Source organism: Marmota marmota, unplaced genomic scaffold, assembly GCF_001458135.2.
Source record: "Marmota marmota marmota unplaced genomic scaffold, marMar, whole genome shotgun sequence".
Taxonomy (NCBI): Eukaryota; Metazoa; Chordata; class Mammalia; order Rodentia; family Sciuridae; genus Marmota; species Marmota marmota.
The window spans coordinates 40,430,739-40,449,415 of record NW_025999977.1 but is presented as its reverse complement, the minus strand read 5'-3'; the positions used below and the strand labels follow the sequence as shown (position 1 = coordinate 40,449,415).

Here is an 18,677-nt window from a genome sequence, read left to right as displayed (position 1 = left end):
CCGGCGTCGCACCGGGTCGGAGCGCGAACTCGGAGGCCTCGGTGGGGCCCCACAGGAAGGAGCAGCTCCGCAACTGCCAGAGAGAAGCTGCAGCCTCATTGTTCCAGGCCCTCGGGTGGGGTCCTGCAGGGGGAGGGGAGGCAGTGTGTCCTCGGAACCCTCCCCCGTAGCCCTCCCAGGAGACCAGTGCATCAGCGCGTTCCAACGCCCGGGCTTTGTGAAATGTTGCAAGTCACCATGGAAACCCAAAGGAACGCGGAGAAGGGCGCGGGGGCGGGGGAGGGTCAGCCGGGTTCTCGGGCCGCGCCCTCTGTCCCCTCTCGGACCCCGGCTCTGCAGCAGGGTCTGTCGGGAGTTGTAGTCCCAAGGTGGCAGCCGCCGCGCGCCGCGCGGAAGGTGCGGGATGCGGCGGGTCCCATTCTCCCCCTAACCTGCTAGCGAGAGGTGGGGAGCTCTGGGGAGGAGCCATCTGATCCGTGATTGGCCCAGGCCTCTCCCAGCCCCCACTCGCGTCCCCTCCCCCGCTCGCCACTTCGGAGTCCAGCGCCAAGCGCGCTAAGGCGGCCACCGAGCGAGCGCGCTTGCAGCCGCTGGCGCCCCAAACACCGGCAGCTCCCGCGCCGCGGCGAGACCGGGAGACAGAACGATCAACCAGCCATCTCAGCAGCATCACGGAGGAGTGGGTGAGGGCGGTGGGCACAGGGTAGAGGTGGGCATAGTCTCCCCAGGCTGGGACCTCCATCTCGCCCCCTCCCTGTTTTTCTCTGAGGTGCACAAAAGGGAGGGAATGGGGTGCGTCGAGGGGCCCAGCTGCCGGGGACGCGGCGGAAGGTTTGGAATTGGGGGCGGCCAGTCTGCTGAACGGGAGTGCTAGGCAGGTCCTCTTTGTACGCCCACAGGATATCGTGCCTTGGCGTTTTATGTGTTCGTGGGATTTGCAAATAATTGGGGTGAGGAGGTGGCTGGGTGGAAGGGATTCGTGCTCAGCACACAGTAGGTGCCCTACCCTCGTTGATCCGCGTGCAGTGAATGGCTGGAAGGCAAGGGGCGAGGGTGGTTTCTCCGATCGCCGGCCCGTTCTGCCGCGTTCCTGGATCGGCGCTGTCCCCGGTCCCCACCCACCGTCCAGATACACACCCTCAGACCATCCCACTTTATGCCAAGCCTGTACCAGACTCCGCGGTCCGTTCCATCCGCCCGGTTAGCGAGCGGACGCCTGCAGAAGACTCCCGCCACCGCCTTTGAGGCACCTGCGGAAACCACAAAGGCCTACTGCCGCTACCCGACCCCTTCCCGGCGCGTATCTGCGTCCCTTCCTTGAGCCCTGAGCCAGAGCCCAACCCGCAATATCGATCCCGGCGGGCGAGGACCTCGACATCCTGGGCTAGGGGAGGGGGCTAGAGTCTGAGCTGGAGAGGAGCCGGGAAGGGAAGAGACAGAGGCAAAGGCCTCGTTTTGAGCAAAGATGGGGAAGGCTGGAGAGTTGGGTGGGGACAGGTGACCGAGTCTGAGGGAAGACTGCAGGGACCAGGGTTTGAGAAGGGAACGGGATGTGGGGCGGTGAGGGAGGTTCGGAGGACAGAGGGAAGGAGCTCGGTGCAGGTGGCGCGGGGCGAGGCTGATCGGATGAAGAATGAGAAGTGGAGGAGAGATGCGGGAGGGTGGAGACCGCCTGGGTTTGAGGAGGGAAGCCCGGAGGGGGTTGGAGCCTAGAGCTCTGCGGGGGAGGGGTCTGCCTTAGGAAGGGGCGTCTTCGGGGGGAGGGGCAGGCAGCTGAGAGGCGGGTCTCGGGCCTAAAGACCCTCAGTGCTGGGGAAGGGGCGCGGCGGCCCGAGTGGCGGGCTGGGCGTGGCTCTAGGACGGGGCAAGGGACCCAGGATGGCGGCTCTCGGACGGGTGTGAAGCTGTCCCCGCAAGGAGCTTTGTTTCCCAGCTTGGAACGTGCCCGTGGGGACTCAGTTAGGATTTTGTGATAATCTGCAGCGCCCCCGGCACGCCCTGTTCTCGCAGAGCTGAAGGGCTTTGCCCGGAGGCAAATCCTGCCAGGGAGGCGGTATGGGGGGCGTCTCCCGCCCCGGAGAACAATAGCCGACCCTGGTGTTCGCCCGACGTCGAAACAGGGCCCCCCTAGAATTTAGGTGTGCAGTGTTCTGGTATGGAAAATGCTCGCGGAGAAACCTCAAGGCACGTGATGTCTCGTTGGGGTTTGCGTTGGGGCCTTCGGCCCTGTTGAGAATTCCGCTTGGGAGTACAGCGTCCGCACGCTGTGAGGCTGGGGCACAGTCGCCTCCCCAGCTTAGGGTGCCTTCAGGCTGAGGCGCCGCCGTCTGCCCCAAGCTGTTGACCAGCAGCTCAGACGTGCTGTGCTTAGCGGCGCGCAGCGGACGGTTGCAATGCAAGTCCCAGAGGCCAGAGGTCTCCTGGGTATAGAGTCTGCTCTCGAAAGTAACTGGCTTTGTCTGACCAGATTGCCCGGGTCTAGGGACTGCTGTGCTTCCTAGGGGTAGTCATCAGGGCTGGTGTTAAAATTGGGGAGAAACAGGCTTGGGGATTACCCGCCAAGGGTGCGGGCTCTTGGTTTTAGAGCCTACAACCGGGGGATCAGTGCTTTCATTTGCCGGTGACCACACCCAAGCCAGTGCGTTCTTTGCAGATTTCGCCTGTATTGTCTACTGACCTAAGACTGAGATGGCTCTGCGATAGGTGGTGGCTGCTTGCCCATGGGAAAGCAGATGAACAGAGTGGAAACACAGAACAGGGATTCAGCTGAGCTTTAGGTGTACTTAGTCTTGCCAGCTATCTAAGCACCTTGCGTGTCAGAGCTGCAGAGCCTTGACATGTGAAATGTCAGTCAAACAGGATTCTGTTATGTAAGTTCTCTGTGATAATTGTTTAACTGATAAGTTAAAGGTGAATCTTTAAAATAAAGTTAAATTGCCATTGGTTTAAAAAAGAAAAAGTAAAGTAGATGCATTATTGTTTCAAGAGTGGGGAAAACTTGTCTAAATAACAAAACAAAATAGAACAGATCGACGTCACTTACGTTTGCCATTAAGTTAATGGATGAACCTTATGGCTGTCTTATCGTAGCCTTGAAACCTCAGGAATTTCTTTACTAACCTGGTTAGTAAAGTAAGGGACTGTGATGTGACTGTTGGTTCTTGCCCAGTCCAGACAGTACTTATCCCTATTAAGGTCTCTTGTCCAGGATCAGCAGTAGGTAGGTCTTGCTGTTTTTAAAAGATGGTGCTTTAAGGAGGTGCCTCCCAGAATTTACAAAATTGATCTGAGAGGATTAGCTGGAACATTGTTCATTGGATGTTTTTAGCTGTATTTTAGTTAAGAATGAAATACAAATGAATATACATGCATGCATTCATGTATACACTCATGTATGTTTGCACACTTGCATCCTAAGTGTGTAAAACTAGGAATCCCAATGTCAGAAAGTCAGAAATCTAAACATGTGGAGTTTTTCTTGTATTCTTGTGAAAGAAATGTTTTCATGTCATTGTCCGAAGAGAAAAGTTTCAAGAGGGACTGTTTTATAGGCTTATTCTTTGTGTAATAATTGAACAGATTTTCAGGAGGGTTTAATTATATGAAAACATTCTGAAAAATCCAGTAGAAACCCGTCCTCATGGAGGAGAGTCTAAGGATGAAGACTGCAGTATGCCGGCTCATTTTTACAGAGAAGAGGGAGGGAAAGCAGCAGCATCCCCATCTCTTCTGCTGAGGCTGCTCCTGTGAAAACTTCTGAGACACAGAACCCAAAAGGGGAAAGACAGGTGGCCTCAGAGAAGGACTTTATACCTCCAGGATTCTAGAGTGCCATTCTTAACTCTTTGTCTTCCTGACTTTGGGGATCTTAGCTAAGTCTACACAAAGATGTTCATGGATCATGAAGCCCAAGCAGTTTTCAACATAATCTCTCCCAGATGAGAGAAGCCAGGATAGTTCCATGATTCTCAATGTGCTGCTGCATGCTTCTATCTCTGGAAGCAGTTGCACAGCAAGGCACATTTACAGTTTGGAGACTTAGAGTAGCCTTCACTTGTAGTACCTCCACCTGTCTCCATACTCCTCCTGATGTGAGTATCTGAGAATATTTCCTCCCTAATATCTCCTCTGATGCAGGATTCAGGTCAATCCTGCGTTAATGCCATAGAACTATGGACCAAAGGATATTGTAATTGTGGACAAATCTCTGGGACAAAAAGTAAACTGTTTTTACAAGTCTTTTTCTTTTAAATTAGGGCTTAGAAAAATATTGAGAGTCAGTCGAGTTGGTATTATTAGACAAGAGTATCTGAGACCCAGTCTATCTTCCTGGTGTAAAAAATTATCACTTTCTGATAGAATCTGATCCTGTATATCCTTTTTTGTTTTCTGAGCTATAAAAAAATAATTTGAGGGACTGGGGTTGTGGCTTAGTAGTGGAGCGCTTGCCTAGCATGTGTGAGGCACTGGGTTCGATTCTCAGCACCACATATAAATAAATGAAATAAAGGTTCACTAACAACTAAAAAATATTTTTAAAAAAGAAAATAATTTGAAAAGTAGTTCACAGGATCCTATAGGAGAACAATAATACAGAATATCTTTTGTCAATGTGAAATCCTATAGGAAGAAATTGGTGTAATAGGAGAGCAAATTAGAATAAATGTGTTTTATTATTTTTCAAGAAAGTGGATGTTTGATTTTATTGCACTGCTAGTGAATAAATGAGAAGTAATTTCAAAATGGCCTTGCCTTATGTTTTTTTTAGATAAAGATGAAAGACTCAAATAGTAAAGTATGAATCTTTTATGAACTTTGATATTTATGTATAAAAATGGGCATAAATTATATATTTCAACAAAAATTCCTGAAGGAACCTGTTTATGATTTCTTCTATTTCAGTCTTGAGACTTGTTTAAAATAGGTTGACTTAACCATAGCACTGCCTGAGCATGTCAAATGCTGCCATCAATCAAAGCTCAGTTTGTGCTTCCTCCCTTGCCTTTTGCTCTGTGGACCCCTCCTCACAATCCAGGCTCAGAGTGTACACAGAAGGGGAAACTAGACCTTGGGCCAGAAAGCCTGGGCTCAAATACACCTCTTTCACTTTCTGTCTGTCCTTAGGTGAGTTGTTTGTCTATCAGGGACTCAATTTGGTCCTCTGCACAATGAGCATGGTTGGTGGGTGTAGCATCTACCTGGAGAGCCCTGACAGCATTTATTGATCATCTAATGAGTGATCAATAAATGTCAGCTATCATCATCATCACCATCATCATCCTCCTGTCCCCCCAAAACATATGCCCACAAAAACAACACTTTAATTCCCCATTGAATTTTTCAGTCCTGGGGGTCAGGGCAGGTTGCTGTGATAGAATATCAACAGTGAGGACAGAAAGAATGATGAGGACCCCTTTTTGAAAACTCCACCCTTGCAAATAGTAGGAATAGCTCTGTGCTGGGGTCTGTTCCTGGGTAACCCTGTTATACGCAGCTGCTTTGAGCAGCTGAGAACTTGGAGAGTTAGGAATGTTCCAGAAGTGCTTTGACTCCAGCTTTGCCAGATCGTCCCTATGTGTGGGGTTAGTCTGATGTCACACTCTGCCACCTGTGACTGGTGAGGGTCATGGTGCAAGGCTGTTCTGTTCTTGGAGGGGAAAAGAATGACTAGTTGATGACAAATTATTAGAAATATAACATCTGTAGTTTTCCAGCTGAGAAATATAGATGCTACATCTTTCACAAACACTTTCAAAATACCTTCTCTGTTTTGGGGGGTTTCTAATTCCTATGAGTTAGAAGGCTTTTATTATTCCCATCTTACAGATGAGGTAATGGAGGTAGAAGGGTCATCGAGGGAGGGAAATGGCAGAGCCAGAGCTCTAACACTGAAGCCTGCTCAGGGTCTGTGTCAGTTTATCTTCCCCAGAAAAGCAGAAGCTATAGGGTTTGTGTGATGGAGGAGACTGGCATGTATGATATTTGGAGGGCAGGCAGGCAGGAGCTGATGTTTCCATCTTAAACTAGAATTTCTTCTTTCTTAGGGACATCTCAGCTTTTCACTTATTTGACTGATTGTATGAGGCTCACTCGAATCACTGAGGGAAGTTTCCTTTATGCTAATTGATTGTGGATGTTACCCACATCTACAAAATACCTTCTGGGCAACACTTAGATGAGTCTTTGATAACTGGGTACTACAGCCTAACCAAGTTGACACAAAAATACTAATCATCTCAAGTTCCATGCTTTTAAACACTACCCCAACCTGAGAACTTCAGTAGTTGGGTATTAGGTTTACAGTAAACTAAAGAATTTAGCAGTGGGTTATCAAATAGCAGTCCATCAAGTTGAAAATATAATTTGTACCTCTTTTCTCAGCCATGTAGTTTCTAACACAATATTGCTCAGAGTAGGCATCCAATAGATAATATTGAAAGGATGACTGAATGATCTAGATATTATTTTTATGGGATTTTTCCAGCCATTGAGACCAATGGGTTCCCCTTTAAATTTAAAATCATTTTGCCCTTGTGAAGTTGAGGTTTTATGAATGACTAGATTCTCTTGAAAAAAGGAGCATTTCTGCATTCCAAATTGAGCCATGTCATTCCCCGCCCCCTGACATCTGTCCGTTTTCATTGGCTTGGCAGAGTTTTTTGGGTCTCTCCGGCCTGGACTGCGTGTGAATGTGTGTCTCCCACACATTAGGAGTGCCCTCAATCACACTATCTTTGTGTCACGCCAGTGTCCATTCCAGGCTGCCCCTTTGTTGCTTTCAAATCTGCCATGGGCTCACCCTCATTTCTCAGGCCTGGGTCTTTATTCTCACTTCTTTGTCTGGTCCTGTCCTTCCCTTTGTCCTTCTGCAGAGCAAGACCTGCTATTGATGCAAAAGCCGTCTTCTTTCTCATTTTTACCACTTTGGATTTCCATCCTTGTGGGATTGATGTACTCTTTCTGTTGTAAAACCAAAACACCACGGCTGATTTTAAAATTTCAGATCATTTTGGTCTTGTTTCCAACATCTGTGGAATCCTTGTAACCTTCGTGAAGTTACTTGGACTGATTTAAGTATATCACATTGCCAAGTGGCAATACACATACATAAAATGCTGACTTTGGGGGAGAGAGATTGGCTGAGGGTATATTCAAATATGTATGTATATGTATTTAATGTAAATATATGTATATATATATATATGTATAGATAGATAGATTGATAGATGGATAGATATTTTTTTCATTACTGGGGATTGAAACCAGAAGTACTCTATCACTGTGCCACATCCCCAGCCCTATCTATCTATCTATCTGATTATTTATTTATAGTGGAGATTGAACCCAGGGGTACTTTATCACTGAGCTACATCCCCAGACCACCCCCCCCGTTTTCCCCCCTTTTTCCCCCTCTTTTCTTTCTTTCTTTCTTTCTTTCTTTTTTTTTTTTTTTTGATACAGGGGCTTGCTAAGCTGCTTAAGACCTCACTAAGCTGCTTGGGATCTTGCTAAGTTGCCGAGGCTGGCCTCAAACTTTCAGTCCCCTTGCCTCAGCCTCCTGAATTGCTGAAGTTACAGGCATGTGCCAACATACCCAGCTTATTTTTTAATTTGAGAACAGAGTCTAAGTTGTCAAGGCTGGCCTCAAATTTGACCTCCCACCTCAGCCTCCTGAGTCGCTGGGATTACAGGCATGTGCCACTGAGCCCTACTATAATCAACTATAAATAAATAAATTTAAATTTTAAAAATATGTGTATTTGGTGCTGGGGATCAAACCCAGGGTCTTGCATATGCTAGGCAAGCACTCTACCAATGTTGGGGTAGGGTTCCCCCCAGCCCCCAAAATATGTTTCAAAACTTTTTAGTGAAGTATAACAGATACATAGAGAAGTATGCAAATCATAAAAGCATATGTTGATGAATTTTTTCAAACTAAATATACCCATGTAATCAGCCTCAAGTCAAGAAACAGAAGCTTACAAGTACCCAAAGCCCCTGTGTCATCTCCCAGTGACTAATGTTTCCTTCAAGGTAGCTAACCACTATCCTGACTTCTTACAGAGTCAATCAACTTTGCCTGTTTCAAACTTTTTACAAAGGGAATCATAGGCACTCTTCCTGGGTGGCTTCTTTTGCTGTTATGTTTGTGAGATTCCTCTTATTGTTATATTTAATTTGCTCATTTTCAATACAAAGCATTGCATTTTATAAACATCCCACAGTTTATTATGTTGTTGACAGGTGTTGGGGTAGGGTACCAGTTTGGGGGCTATTAAGAACACTGCTGCTATGAACGTTCCACTAGTAGGTGTTTTTGGTGAATATGTGTGTTTTCCTCTTGGGTGTATACCGATGAGTGGAATTGCTGAGTCAAAGTACACATGTTCTGTTTTAGTAGATTGTGCCCCCCCCCACGCCCCATCAGCCTCCAGCAACTACCTACTCTTTACTGTGAATTTGACTATTTTGGTTTCTTCATGTGATTGACAGCAGGCAGTATCTGTTGTTCTGTGACTAACACTTTTCATTTAGCGCAATGTCCTCCAGGTTCATCCATGTTGTTGCAAGTGACAGGATATTTTCCCTTTTTAAAGGCTGAATAATATTCCATTGCACATGTCTGCCTCGTTTTCTTTCTCCATCCATCCACTTGTGGACACTTAGTTTGCTTCCATATCCTGGTTGTTAAGCATAATGCTGCAGTGAACATGTTCAGTGAACATAAACATGATACCTCTTCAAGATCTAATTATAACTCCTCTGGATGTGTACTTAGATGTTGGGTTGCTGGATCCTGCAGTAGTTTTATTTGATTTTTAAAGGCACCTCTATTCCATGTTCTATAGTAGCTTCATTCCTACCAAGAGTTCCCTTTTCTCCACATCCTCACTGATCCTTTTTTTCTCTCCTAACATGAGTGAGGTGATCTCTCTTTGTGGTTTTGGTTTGCACTTTACTAGTTAGTGAGATTGAGAACCTCTTCTGTATCTTTTGGGCATTCTTTGAAGAAATGTCTATCCAAGTCTTTTGTCCATTTTCAGTCAATGTTTATTTTTGCTATACATTAGTGTGTGACTTACATATTTTGACAACTTATTCTTTATTGGATATATGGTTTGCAAATATTTTCTCCTATTTTGTAGGTTATCTTTTCATTTGATTATTTCCTTTGTAGAAGTTTTTTAGTTTGGTATAATTTCAAGTTGATTTTTATGTATGGTGTAAGACAAGGGCCTAATTTCATGCTTTTTTTGTAATTTATTGAAGAAACTATCTTTTCCCCATTGTGTGTTCTTGATACTCTTGTCAAAGATCAGTTGATAGTATACATGTTGGTTTATTTCTGGGCTCTGTCCAGTTCCATTGGTCTATAGGTCCCAGGTTTTTTGCTAGTATCACATTGATTTGAATACTGCAACTTTATAATGCATTTTGAAATTCGGAAATGTGAGTCTTCCTGCTTTTTTGTTCACAATTCAAATTGCTTTGACTTTTCAGTCTTTCATATGAATTTTGGGTTTTGTTTTTTTGTTTTTGTTTTTGTTTTTTCTATTTCTGTAAAAACTTCATTGAGATCTTGATCAGGATTCCATTGAGTCTTTAGATCACTGTTAGCAGTGTAGACATTTTAACAATTATAATTCTTCCAGTGTATAACAGGAAGTCTGTGCTTTCATTTTTTTTTTTTAATCAGCGTTTTATAGGTTTCATTGTACAAGTCTTTCAAAAGGAAGGCAGTGGTTTCAGAGGTCTCAGTCCAGGATTCACTGACTGTATTGCTCTGGGCCCACATGAGGCAGAACATCATGGCAGAAGGGTAGCAGTGGAGGAAGATTGTTCAGCTTGTGATATCCAGGGAGCAGAGAGAGAAAGAAAGAAAATATCTCATTTTTTAATGGACTTCTGAAAAGACTTAAAACAGACATGATTCCTCCAATTGAATTATAATAGAAAGAACCTCTGCGACTAATGAAAAACCATAAAGATCAGGCTCGGACACTTGAGCAGTAACCTTTAGATTGTGGATAGAAGGCAAAGCCAGTTCATCTCCATGGCTTGTCTTCACTGTGTGGCCTAGGAAGCATGGCAGTGATAACTATGGCCAGTGTAGACCCGGGCAGTGATTTAGGAGTAACTAGACGATGGCGGTAATGAAACATGTATACCAAAGGAGTCTAACAAGGCAGTCATGAATTCAAAACTTGGCTGTTTTCTTTCTTTCTTTCTTTCTTTCTTTTTTTTTTTTTTGGCTGTTTTTTTCTTAGAAGATCTGTTCTCATCCCAAGTTATTCCTAAGAAAGATTTTTTTTTTTTTCCTTAGCATGAGCCCTGTTTGGTGTTGGTCCTCCTACAAGCAAATATGTAAGATCAGTTTATTGCTCTAAAGCCTAGACTTAATGATTAAACTCTGAACCCTGTAAGCACTTAGATATTTCATGTTATTTATATATAGGATTTAATTTTGTACACTAAAATGTATAAATCTAATATTTAATCAATTAACTGTTTACCAACTCAGCCAATGCAATTTTTGCTTGTTCCATTCAAATCCTTGTCCAAATGCTGATCTAATTCTTACAGAATTGTAAACACACTGGATTCCATTTCATATTCTCTTCTTTCAGAAATCTGACATTAGAAAATATTTTTGCTCATCTCTACCTAATTTACAGATGTAAGCTTTTAAATGGCTGTCTACCCTTCCATTGGAATGTACTGTCTTCTATTTAAACATTTATGTATTGATGGACATTTAAACTGTGTCTGATTTTTTATTATTTCAGAAAAAATAGCAGTGAAAATCCTTGTTCATTTCTCGTGACAATCACAGACATGATTTTACTACCCAGGTGATAATACTTTTTTGTTGTTTTTTTGAGACAGTGTCTCTCTAAATTGCCCAGAATAGCCTTAAACTTGTTCTCTTCCTGCCCCTATTCCTCCAGTATCTGGGATTACAGGGATGCACCATCATGTCAGGCCCAGTAATATGTATGTTTGTACTGGTGACTGAACCCAGGGACACTTTACCCCACTGAGCCTTATCCCCAGTCCTTTCTATTTTTTATTTTGAGACAGGCCTCTCTAAGTTGTTGAGGCTGGCCTGAAACTTGCAGTCCTCCTGCTGCAACCTCCTGAGTCACTGGGATTACAAGTGTGTGCCATTGTACCCCGCTAATAATAAGGTTTTAAGAAAATACACACACATAGACGCACACACACATAATGTGTTAAGAAATATATATCTTTCTTTATATTTGCTGCTTTTTTTCTTTCTTCTTTCTTATTATTTGTTCGTTTTAGATATACTTGATAGTAGAGTGTATTTTAACATATTACACATATGTAGAATATAACTTATTCTAATTAGCATCCCATTATTGTGGTTGTACATGGGGTGGAGTTACACTGGTTGTGTATTCATATATGAACATAGGAAAGTTATGTCTGATTCATTCCACTGTCTTTCCTAATCCCATCCCTTCCCTTACATATATTCCCCCCCCATTTTTTCCCAAGGTCATATAGCTACCATATAGCAAATGGCAGTTGATTTTTCCCCCTGATTCTTCTCAACAGATTAGTCTTTAAATAATCCGATTATTTTTCCTTCCCTTCCTCACTGCAGTTTCTCATCTCCTACTTTTATATGCCTGATTTAGTTTTTAAAAATGAATTCATTTTTAAATTTCTATTATTTGAAAATGACTTTTCATTCATCACTCTGTTCCCTCTCCCTTTGCCTATTACAATAAACACTATAATAGTGGTTTCCAGAAAAAGGCATCTCTCTCTTTCTCTTCAGATAAGCAGTTTAGGGAATTTTCTTCCAAACTGAGCAGAAACTACTTCTTCCTTGAAGACTCCACCATTACCTCCTCCCTGGCTCTCACTGGGTCAGTCCCTGGGGATGGCAGCTGTCTGCCTGCCTTTGGCCCTGGTCAGGGTAGAGGTGCCTGCATCAGGACCTGAGCAAGTCATTGGAAGGTTATAGGGAACTGCCACCTGTGTGGCCAAGGAGGCAGAGCTGATAGCAAATTCCAAAGAAGGGCTGCTAAATATTAAGTCATTCTTACTCCCTTAAGCATCTTTGCCCTACAGCTCCCAAGGCCTCTGTGAGAAGGGAGAAGGGCTTAGTCTACAAATACACACACACACACACACACACACACACACCATTCTTTTAGCCAGACTCAGCCAGCCTCATCAGTTAGAAGCCCTGTGGCTTTGGAACTAAGCAGGTCCGTGGTTGGATTGTCATCTCCACCAGGATGGGAACTGTAGACATCCCTTCTCCAAAAAAGTGTCCTAATACTATGACTAATATAAGTGATTGGGTAGAATCAGAATATATAATTTTAAAAATTGCTTTGATGGATTTGCATATCTAGACATCTCATGTAAATGAAATCATGTATGTATGTGGTCTTTTATGACTGTTAAAGCCTCGTGTTTTAATCTTTAAAAAAATAATGCAATGTCTAGTTCACAATATGGTCTTTTTGCTTTAATATAAAGATATAAAGTAGTTTGGAAATTACATACAGTTAAATGGTTAGCCCTACCAGCATGCTCTGGGAAGAAGTGCCCTTTTGTCCTTAAGGTCTCAATTAAAGCCACACTTTTGGACCCCTATCTGAAAGAAGCAGACATAGACAATTCTGAGGACATCTAGATGGCTTTCCATCCAGAGCAGGTGCAAATCCCAGAGTAGAATTATTTGAATAGATGATGGGGAAGATAGCTGACATTCTCTGAGCAACTGCCAATCTCAGGCCCATCAGAATACCATGGAAAGGAAAAGATAGATAGGAGCCCCAACCATTAAGGAGGCTCAGCTGCCTCCTGTCTGGAGACTATGCAGTGGGCAGTGAAGAGGCAGAGTGTAGCTAATGTGGGGCAGGGCCCATGGGGCTGCAGGCAAGAGAACCATCCTAACCATTGGGATCCAGCCAAGGTCTTCACAACCAGGTGTGTGGGTGGAATTTGGGGGACAAGATGCCAGACAGAGGGATGGGTATGAAGCTGCAGGGCAGGTTCCAAGGACCTGAAGGGATTGGCTTGGAAGGTGTGTGGAGAAAGAGGAGCAGAAACAGAGGGAAAGATACCCAACGCAGCTGGGGCAACTAAGCATGTTGTTACTCTCCAATTTCATCTCTTCCTGGCTCTTTCTAGTTGGAGTCTGTGTGCTACAGGGAGTACAAGGCTGGGACCCAAGGAAGGGGCCCAGGAGGGTGGAAAATTAGCAGACCCTGGCTTTATCTGTATTAATTAACTCAAACCCATGTTGTCCTGAGCCTCCAGACCACGCTCAGAAATTTTTCTTTGCTAATTAAAATCAGTGACAAGCTTGAAAAATATAGATTCGTTTCTGTGTGTGTATAAGAAAATTGTGTGCATGAATGCAACTGTTTTTCTCCTTTGAACTTGTATTAAATTAACATCTTTTGTTCCTCCTTCCTCTGGGAACTTTTGTGCATGCTCCAAATAGCCAACAAAACTACATAAAATATGGACTTTCCTCCTAACTGTAGAGTCCTGTTCCCAGTTAAGATGTGGAGGTAGGGTTTTATGTTTGTTTTTAGGTTTAGGGTGAGCTTGGAATAATTGGAGCATATTAAATATTATATAAAAATTATATTGCAATGGGTGAGGCCCATGAGAAAGACACTATGGGTGAAGAGAGAGTCAAGAGCTGGAAAAAACAGCTCATGGATTCTCCTGCTGTGTTTTCACTCTTCAGTTAGTAATCAATGAATCAAACATGTACAGAGACCTGCGCCAAGACATCGATACTACACTGTCCTTGCCTCCTCAAGCAGTCACAGGCTGAAATGCTAATGGCCTTGAGATTCCTGAAGGCTAGGACCCTGTAGTACTTGTTTTGAACCCCAGCATCAAGGATAGCGAGAGGTACCTGCCAGGGGTTTATATGCATGGTAAATGAGGGGACACACGGGTTGGCCAGATGAGGGAATAAATGCCCTGTGAACTACAGAGCTCCCAAGGTGAGAAAGCAGTGCAGGAGAATGTCTAGGAGTTAAACCTACATTTAGACCTTGTCTTGCCACACTTACCAGTAACCTGTGAGACACAGGCAGGTTACCTAACCTTTCTGAGACCGTAGGCCTCCTTCATTGTAGTGTTGCCATAAGGATTAGAGAAAAAGTACTGTGGTATCCATGTCTGCCAATTCTGCATCCTCAGATTTAATCAACCATGGATGGAAAATACTTGGAAAAAAATTTTGTACCGAACACAGATAACATGCTTTTTTGTCATTATTTCCTAAACAATATAGTATAACAACTATTTACATAGCATTTACTTTGGATTGGATATTAAAATTATCTAGAAATGATTTAAAGTAGGCAGAAGAAAAATAAAGTATGCAGGAGGATATATATATATATATATATATATATATATATATATATATATATATATATTCTATGCAAATAGAGGTCTTGAGCTTTCACAGATTTTGGTGTCATGCAGAGAGGGGTGTCCTGGAGCCAACCTGTGGATATAGAGGGACAGCTGTGTATAAAACTTCTGTTCCTATTCATGGCACACAATAAGGCTCAGTGAATTTGATAGGCCTTAAAGAATGAGTAGATTGTTTTTGCCTCAATGAAAATCATTTCATTGCTTTTTTCTTCTGACTTTATTAGCAATACATATCCACTGTGAAAAGTTAAAACATAACATTAAAAATGTATAAGGAAGAGAATGAAAGGCACCCCAAATCCCACAACCCTAATATAGCCACCTAGCAATTTGGTGACCACTTTCCTGCATTTCATCATGCAGATACACATACTCAACATTCACTCTGTTTTAATTATTGGTAGCTTTTGTTTCTTTTTTTAAATAATGAAGATTTTTTTTCCATCATTATCTCCAACTTTATGGTTTGAATATGAGGTGTCCCTCAAAAGCTCCTGTGTTAATGCAGGAATGGTGAGAGGTGAAATGATGATTAGGGGAGCAGAAACCTAATCAGGTCTTCCTAGTTTGGATGGACGGGGTGGTAACTGTAGGAAGGTAGAGTGGGGCTGGAGGAGGTGGGCACTGTGGGCTTGCCCTGGTAGGCTCTGTGGGCTTGCCCTGGTAGGCTCTGTCTTTCCTGTGGCCTCTCTTGCCCCTTTCTCTTTGCTTCTTCTGCCCCATCTTGGGCCATGATATGATACCTCACCTTGGTCCCAAAGCAATGGAGTCGCCTGTCTATGGACTGAGATCTCTGAAACTGTGAGCCTCGAATAAACTTTTCCTCCTCTGAGTTGTTCTCGTGGTATATTTTGGTCACAGTGACTCAATAGCTGACTAAAACACCAACTAAATATTATGTTGAGGAAATCAACATCAACAGGGGGTTCCCACCCATACTTTACTCCATTCACAAGCCAGTGAATATAAATACATGTACATGAGTAGGTTGTTTTTTTGTTCTTGTTCATTTTACCAAAATGGGATCTGGTTATTTATGCCTATATATGGGGAAATATTGGATCTTACTTGGGTAAAATGTATCTCTGCAACCCACCTTGTCAGTGGTGGAGATCTAAATTTTAAAATTTTGCAGAACATTCTAAGGCATGGATCCCACCAGAGTCTATTCAACCATTGTGTATTCAACCACATTCAGTTTATTTCTGGTTGTTTGTGTTTTGCCCTACTAACAGTTATGCTGTGGCCATCTCGGTAGCTGTCTCCTAATGTTCTGTTGCTTTTATTTTTATGCATAGAGCCCTAGCATAAGGACTTAAAAGGACCTTAAAAAGGGTCTTTTTAACGTTTTAATAGAGGTCTCTTCAGCTCTTTCCTGAGGGGTGTAAGACTTGGTGTTTCCATCAGCAGTGTCAGACCATTCTCACAACCCGACCTGCACCTTCCCCAAGTTTTGCCAGTGTCAGGAATCCCTCTTGAATTTTGCCATCTAATGAATGTGAAATATGATACCTCATTGCTACTCTCACGTGCAGGTCCTTGGCTACTCAGAGTTTGAACCTCTTTTCCTACACTGTGGTCATTTAGATTTGATCTGCTGTGTATCATTTGCTCTGTTCTAAGCTCCACTTTCTCTTGTTTCTTGTGTTTTTCCAGTTGATAAATAAGAGCTCATAACTGTCAAATGCACTGCACATGTTTTCCCAGGCTACTTATTACCTATTAATTTTATTTCTATGGCGCCTTTTACTTTACCAAATTTAAATTATTTTATAGTATCATAAATGTGTCTTTTCTTTTATGGGTTCTGGATTTCCAGGCTGAGTTTAAAAGTCTCCCTTGTTTCTTTGTTGTACATGTAGTTTCCTGGATCATCTTCTAGTATTTTTCTATGGCTTTTTGTTTTACATTTAAATAAATTTCAGATAGATTACAGATTTTGGTGCATCCTGTAAGACAGGAAGCCAATTTTATTTTCTTCCTGATGAATAGCCAGTATTTTATTGCATAAATCATTTCCACTGAATTGAAATATCGCTTTCATTGCATTTAATTTAAATCTGCTACCCAAGCAGTCTGTTCTGCTCTTCTCCCTTTGTCTAGTCTGATGCTGATGTCATATACAGTTTTTCATATGATTTCATATAACATATTTAATATTTACTAAGAAAGTCCGTACTAGTCACCAAAAGTATATAATGCACTGATTAGATATTTACAGTTATGTTAGTCTAATTTTAGGAAATTTCCATCACTTCAAAAAGAAACTTTGAGCCCATTTGTCCTCACTTCCTATTGCAACTCTCAATCCTAGGCAGCCACTAATCAAATAGATCAAAATAGAGAAAATATGCTCTATCTAGATGTGCCTTTTCTGTACCATTCTTAGTGTTTTATTCTTTATTTTTCATTATTGTGAATACAACATTTTTTTCCTATTTCTTGCTAGCTATTTGCTCATATACAAAATACTGACTTTATTGTATTTATAATAACTATTATCTTACCACTTTTCTTAAGTTTTCTAGGTATATAGTCATAACACAATTTATCTGTTTTTAATGTTTATCCGGAAGATTTTGTTTTCTTATGTTACTATATTTTCTAGTAACTTACAACATTGTTTAGTAATAGTGGTCAAGGGAAATCATCCCTGCTTTTTCCTAATTATAATGACTACTGTTTTAGCCATCAGGATGATTTTTTTTATTATTATTATTTTTATTTTTTTCTGGTAGCTTGTTCTTTTTACATGTGAGCAGTGAAATTCCTTCTAGAGCTGACTCGAATTCACTAACACATTCTGACTGAAACCTCTTTCCGACATTCCAAGCAGGTAAATGAGAAACCTCCCTTTTATCTGACTATAATGAGGGTTTCTTTCTTTGCTTGAACTGCCAGGATGCTTACAGCTAAATGTAATTCCTACTCCCCCACTCCTCCACTTCCTCCTCCTCCTCTTTGTTTTCTTTCTACTTCTATCAACTTTTTTAAAGTTTTAAATTGCATACAGTAAACAGCCTTTTCAAAGTATGTTTATTTTAAATATGTAAATATGTTTTACATATTTATATACTTACATAACCACTACCATAATCAAGATATGGCATATTTCCATTATCCCAAAGAGTTCCCTTGTGCTTCTTTCAAGCCAATCTCCTTTCCCCGTCACCCCTACCCCCTGGGCAACCATGACCTGCTGTCCCTGTAGATCAGTGATTCCCAACCAGGGCTGATTTTGCCCCTCAGGGGATATAGGGCAATGACAGGACACATTTTTTGTTTTTCACAATAGATCAGGTACCCACTACCTGGGTGGGTAGAGGCTAAGAACTTAACAGTGCCAAGATTGAGAAGCCCTGCCATAGATAGAGATTGGGGTATGCAAATGATGGCCTATAGACCAAATCCAGCCTAGCTGCATGCTTCTGTGTGGCCTGAAAGCTACAAATGGTATTTGTATGTTTAAGTGTTTGAAAAAAAAAATCAAAAGAAGAGTGATACATCATGACCAGTGTTCTATTCTGGCCCTAGACAGACTGGATGATGCCTCTCCACGCTGGTGAGGGTGAATCTTCGTTTCTCAAATCTACTGATTCAAATGCCAGTCTCTTCTGGAACACCCTCGCCAACACACCAGACAATAATATTTTGACATTTCTCTAGGCATCCCTTAACCCCCACTTAACTTGACACATAAAATTAGCCTTCACACTATTCTAATGGGCCTATAGTGGTATTTCATTATGATTTTAATTTGTGTTTCCCTGATAATCAATGATGTTGAACATCTTTTCACGTGCTTAATCTGCCATTTGAATCCTCTTTGTGAAGTGTCTCTTTAAATCTTTGGCTCATTTTCCTGTTGCATTTTTTGTCTTATTGAGTTGTAAGAGTTCTCTTTATATTCTGGCTATAAGTCCTTTATCAGCTTTATGATTTGCAAATGTATGTTTCTGATCTGTGACTTACTTACCTTTTCATTTTCTTCACAGTGTCAATTGAAGAGCAAATTTTAAATTCATTTTCTTACTAGTATTTATTGGAGAGCAAACATTTAAATTTCGATAAAATTCTGTTTTTTTTTTTCAGTGTTATCTTTTGAGGTTCTTTTTATAAATGCTTTCAATTAATCTCTTTCCATCTCCCAGAGAAGCTGCTTAGATTGTCTTGGTTCCCAGTCCCTGGCAGCCTCATTTACAGGAAACTCCTGGTCCAGGCCA

General features: G+C 42.3%; 1 protein-coding gene across 2 annotated transcripts in view; it reads left to right on the top strand.

The window, feature by feature from the left end:
- Positions 1 to 230: 230 nt before the first annotated feature.
- Dpysl5 (dihydropyrimidinase like 5) overlaps positions 231 to 18,677 on the top strand; it is an 82,598-nt gene continuing 64,151 nt past the window's right edge. The window contains exon 1 of one of the 2 annotated variants that reach the window (XM_015479488.2): positions 231 to 679. The gene's annotated coding sequence lies outside the window, so the exon portion shown is untranslated. Of the gene's footprint in view, positions 684 to 18,677 lie in introns of both variants that reach the window. The other variant, XM_048804681.1, reaches the window with a different exon arrangement.